We start from the raw sequence: 6000 nt of genomic DNA, 5'->3' as shown, positions 1-6000 counted from the left end.
GATGTAGATGTTGAACAGTGTTGGACTCAGACTGCAGCCCTGTCTCACTCCCCGCCCCTGAGTGAAGAACTCTGTTCTTGAGTTGCCAATTTGAACTCCGCATTTGTTTTCAGAATACATTGATTTAATGATGTCATAAACTTTACCCCCTACACCACTCTGTAGAAGTTTATAAAATAATCCCTTGTGCCAGATTGAGTCAAATGCCTTTCTAAAGTCTACAAAACAGGCAAATATTTTTCCTTTATTGTTTTGGGTATATTTATTTATGAGGGTGTGTAGAGTGTAAATATGATCGGTTGTGCGGTGTTTTGGTAGGAAGCCAATCTGACTCTTATTCAGGACACTGTGCTTGGTAAGGAAGGCCAGTATCTGGGCGTTGATGATACTGCAGAACACCTTCCCCAGGTTACTGCTCACACAGCTGCCCCAGTAGTTATTGGGGTCTAATTTGTCTCCACTTTTAAAAATCGGGGTGATCAATCCTTGATTCCCGACCTCAGGGAAACACCCGGCTCTCAGCACCAGGTTAAAGAGTTTGAGCAGAGCCTCCTGCAGCTGCGGGCTGCTGTGCTTCAGCATCTCAGGGCTGATGCTGTCGGGGCCGCTGGCTTTCCTGGGTTTGAGGATTTTGAGTTGATGTTTTAGTTCCTGTATTGTAAATGGGTTATCTAAGGGATTTTGGTTATTCTTAATGATTTCTTCCAATTTATTTAGGTTTTTTAATATTTTAACCTGTTCTGGCTTTGGATTGTTTTCAACATTTTGGTAAAGTTTTTCAAAGTGTGTTTTCCAGATTTCTCCATTTTGAATTGGTATTTCATTTTTTGTTTTTGGGGTATTTATTCTGCCCATATAGTGGTCTTTTTTCTTACTGAGGAGTTGCTTGTAGTGCCGCAGGGCCTGGCAGTAGCTGAGGCGAGCCTCCTGGTTGTCGGGCTCTCTGTGTTTAGTGTTGGAGAGATGTCTCAGGTGTTTCCTAGAAGTTTCACACTCCTGGTCACACCACTGTTCTTTTTTTCTTTTAGACGATTTCATATTTTGGTTTTTAATTGTTTTAATGTTTGATTTTAAAGCCAGTCTCTCAAATATTTCATTCAGTGTTTTGGTGGCTGAGTTTATTCCGTTTTGGTTTATTTGATAGTGTGAGGATTGATATCTGTCTAACATGTTTTCAATCTCATCACTATTCAGGGCTCTTGTGTAGTTCTCTGTGCTGGGCTCTGACCATCTCTAACTGGGTGGCAGGGAGACCAGTTTTGTGGGAAGTTTGGCTCTGACTTGTGGCTGCGCTGATCTTTTTAGGTAAAGTGTTATTTGGCTGTGGTCTGATAGTGGAGATTGTTGTCTGACTATAAACGCATTGTTGGCTTGTGGGTCCAGGTCAGTTATGGCGTAGTCCACCACACTGCTGCCCAGAGCCGAGCAGTATGTGAATCTCCCCAGAGAGTACCCCCTGGTCCTGCCATTGATGATATATAGACCCAGGCTTTTACATAGGCGCACTACCTGCTTCCTGCTCTTGTTTACCACGCTGTCGTGGCTGTGTCAGTGTGGAGGTGTGTGTGTGGCACAGCGGGGAGTCTCCGAACAGGTGTGTGTTCCCCTCTGTATTGATGTAGTCCATCTCTCTGCCAGTCCTGGCATTGAGATCGCCACACAGCAGTACAGAGCCCAGGGTCTGGAAGTGGCAGATTTCGTTTTGAAGCTCATGAAAGCCTTCCTCATTATAGTAGGGGGAGTCTGCGGGTGGCATATAAATTGCACATAGGTATATATCTGTGTTATTTTGTAGGGTGTCTTTTCTGATTTTCATCCACAGGTGTGTGTCTCCTCTCTGTACTGGGCATAGGGCTGCTCGGAGCTCCTCCCTGTACCACACGATAATCCCCCACGAGGCCCTGCCACACCTGACTTTGGGTTTTTTATAGGAGGGCACAATCAGCTCCCTGTATCCATTGTATCCATCCAGTGTATAGACATATCTGCACAGCACCAAGTCTCTACAAGAATGAAAACATCTGAACTATTTACAGTGTTGATCAGTTCAGGGCCTGTGCTCTTCATTCCAAAAGTTGAGGAGCGTAAACCCTGCATATTCCAACTGCTTATTTTAAAGGACATGTTCATATATTTTATTATACTTGTCTCTTCTACATAAGAAAGTTTAATTTGTGGTCTACAACTGATATTATATTACTATTAATAATTATATATGGATATACATAATAATCACTCAAAGATTTTATCTTTGCATCAAAATATCAGAATAATTAAATCACATTTTTTCTTACTCTCCATCTCCACAACCATATATATGTGTGTTGAGGCTCAGTTAACTCAGCAGTGTGGTACAGATGACACTGAGGAGTTGCCTTATCTGGGCCAGCTGGGCAGCATCGGGCCTCCAGGCTCTGGAAGCCGCTGCTGCGTGGCTGTGTGGCTGTGCTGGTCCCCGGCTGTCCGCTCTGCTGTGCTGGACGGGCCCTCTGGGGATGGGGGGGTGGGGAATGGGGCCGCGGGGTCTCAGGGGCTGGGGCTGGGGTGGAGCCGGTGGCTGGGGATGTGGCCGGGGGCTGGGGGGTTTGCTACTGGTCTCGAGGTGGGGGTGTGTGGGGTTTCGGCCCAGGGTTGTGTCCTTGAGGACCTTTGAGATGATCCTCACACCCGTCTTGTTGAGGTGGACGTGGTCATACAGGTGATGTGGCTGGATGTCTCAGTGGTGTGCCAGGTGGACGTTGGGGAGGAGGGCACATCTTCGGGACACTTCTGCGTTGATGGCCTGGATGATGTGCAGGGGCACGTCTGTGCAGGGCAGCAGTGTGGAGATGGAAATTTTGGCAGTTGGGAATTCCTCTGTGGCTTTCGTTGCTACCTGTCTCAGGGCTGAGGCCACATCGCCCCTGCGGGCACTCAGGTCGTTAGTGCCGGTGTGGATGAGGATGTGTTTGACTTGGCAAAGCCTCCTCTTGGAGAGCAGCTCCAGGGCTCTCTGTGCTGTGGAGCACCAAAGCTTTTTCACTTTTCGCCCAGGGAAGAGGCGCCTCTCAACCAGGAACTTCCCATTGGATTCGCTCAGAATGACCACCTCTGCGTTGACCTGCCACTCCGGGTTTGCGTCGGGAGTGGTGGGGGCAGCGGGTGTGTTTTGGGGGAGTGGCGTTTCAGGGGGTTGTGTATTAGTGGCAGGTCTGGTGATAGTGGGTGTGTCAGGAGTGGTGGGGAGTGTGGGTGGATCAGTGGGTGCGTCAGGGGTTGGAGGTGTTGTGGGGTCAGTGCAGTGCAGTCTCTGTGCTCCAGTGATGTGTAGCTCCTCTCTTAGCTCCTCCAGCTGGCTCTGCAGGCTCCTTAGCTGGCTGTGCTGGGGTGTCCTGGTCAGCTCCTCCCTCGCTCTGCGCAGCTCCGTCCTCAGGGTTTGGCTCTGCTCCTCCAGGTCTCTCACTGCTGCTCTCAGCTCATGGATCTCAGCCTTGTGCTGCATCTTTAGTCTGTGCATCTCATCCCGGAGCTGATCGCACAAGGAGGTCTGGGCCAGGGTGCTCAAGGTCTGCTCCCTGAACTCCGCAAACTCCAGCTCCAGCACTGATAGGCATTCCTTTAGTGTTTTAATGTTGCTGGAGAGTTTTGGGGAGACAGGGGGGCAGTCTGTGGGAGATGGGGCACTGTCTGGCTCCGTGTGGCTGGGGGCAGACTGCAGGGTGGCCGGCTCTGGCTCTTGTTTCTCTACCTCAGTCTGCTGCTTTGAGGTGTGGAAGCCGAGAGCTAATTGGTCCAGGCTGCTCTCGCTGCCCTGCACCATGATGGTCCCGTTGTGGTATACATTAAAAGTGAGCATCACACTGTCTGTGTCTTTCTCTACCAGCACTGAGATCTGCCTGCCTCTGCTAATGCCCCTCTTGTTGTTATTGGGGTATGTCTGGCACAGGGTTTTGTGAAAGGCGGTGTAGAACAGTAGATTGTTCTTGACCCTGTTTTCTCCTTTACCGGTGTAGTCTAGGATGAGGGTCTCAGGAGATGCTCTCATCACAGCTTGTTTGTAGTCCTTCTTAGCCTGTGCAGAGCGAATGTCTTCAGGGTATCGGATTTCAAAAGGCAGCTCTGCAGTCAGACTGCTGTTCGATAGATTTCTATCAGTCTCAGTGGCAGTTGGGCTCTCTCCTACTGTCACTCTATTCAAATCGGAGCTCTGCATTTTCATTGGCTGAGTCAACTACTGAGAATGCTTATTTATTTTATTAATACATATTTTTTTGTTTAATTATTTGTCTCTTACCTCCAATTCTTGTCTTCAGCTTTTCTTTTCTGACTTTTCTTCCTGAACTGTCTCTCTGCTTTCTTCTTTTTGTGTTTCTCTTAAAATTATTATTTTTTGAATACTTTTTCTTCTGAATTTCTATTCCATGTCTTCTGTGTATGTTTATAGTGCTATATATTCATTTGTAAATCACAAATTAAATCCGCTTATGTATAAAAACAAATGTTTTTTAGGAGCTCATATTCCTCTCTCTCTCTCTCTCTCTCTCTCTCTCTCTCTCTCTCTCTCTCTCTCTTTCTCTCTCTCCCTCTCAATTCAATTCATTTGTATTGTCAAAGCAATTGGACATACATACATATACATACATACATACATACATACATACATACATACATACATCTACACGGAAAATAAATAATAGAATTATGAATCACAATAAGATGTAATGAAGTACAGAAAATTAAAATGTAAAAAAATGTGATCTTTAATACATACAAATAAAGAAAATAGGTTTACTATTTCCAGATTCCTTTTTTGAAATACAATGACATGCATAACAAACAAGTATTTACATTATATTTACAGCCGGTGCTCGTGTGTCACTGTGTCCCTCAGGCTGTGGTAGGTGCTGACATATTGGGCAGCCAGGGTGGCTGTGTGTCCCTCCCCCAGGAGGACTGGTGTTTTTCTTTTTTCTCAGTTTTGTCACAGGTTGGGTGGGCATCCATTATGTTGTTACAGAATTTGTCCCTTATTTTGGGCTAAAGCTTTCCGTGGAGGGGAACGTGGATCAGTTTGTACCATTTTTGGGAGAATCTGCCTTGTTGGGGCGGAGCTGTGACCAGGTGAACAGCAGATCGGGCATAGGTGGGCATGTGGGCAGAGGAGTTGGAAGGCCGGTCAAGCAAATAAGCTTGCTAAGGTACGCAGCAGCAGCAAGCATCCCCCACATCCAGCCAGCCAGCCAGTCTGGCTGGCAGTGACTGAGTGGTTGTCAGACGGCAAGCAACGGAATGTACGTGCTCTGTGATGTCATAGCAGTCAGCTGAGAGAGGCTCGTGATGTCATCGCTGAGCTGGCTGGCTGGCTGGCTCTGTGTGTGTGTGTGTATGTCTGTGTGTGTGTGTGTGTGTCTGTTTGTCTGTTTTTCAGTCTGTCTGTCTCTCTCTCTCTCTCTCTCTCTCTCTCTCTCTCCCTCTCAATTCAATTCATTTGTATTGTCAAAGCAATTGGACATACATACATTCATACATACATATATATATATATATATATATATATATATATATACATATATACATGCATACATGCTAGAAAGTCATTACTATGTTGTCTTAAAGGCTAACTAAGCAGAACATATATCATTATAGAACAGAGTCCATAGGTCTACACATGGTTTTAGGGAACAGGCACGTAGGTCATACCGTTTGACATTGTTTCCAAGGTTCTCATCGTAAATAACAAACAGAAATCAAACTAGCTTCTGGCCTGACTTTCTAGCTTGACTCTATCTTTCCGCCTTATATACTTGGTGAATAATTGAGGAAGTAGCACCAAGTGACCACATTAGGCTGCCTGAGGGTTTCTGGGGAGTGTAGTTGTCTAGGGTCGGTTTTCTTCCCTAGAGTGCAGACCTTGCAGCAGACCTGGCCTGACATGTCTGCCATGTATGACCCTGCCCCTTGGTTTGTCCCACATCCTCCCCCCCAGCTGCGACCCCATAGGTCGAGCGACAGCCGCAAAAA

The sequence above is a fragment of the Amia ocellicauda genome, unplaced genomic scaffold (genome assembly GCF_036373705.1).
Source record: "Amia ocellicauda isolate fAmiCal2 unplaced genomic scaffold, fAmiCal2.hap1 HAP1_SCAFFOLD_36, whole genome shotgun sequence".
Classification (NCBI taxonomy): domain Eukaryota; kingdom Metazoa; phylum Chordata; class Actinopteri; order Amiiformes; family Amiidae; genus Amia; species Amia ocellicauda.
The sequence above is the reverse complement of the archived record's forward strand: the minus strand, read 5'-3'. Positions refer to the sequence as shown.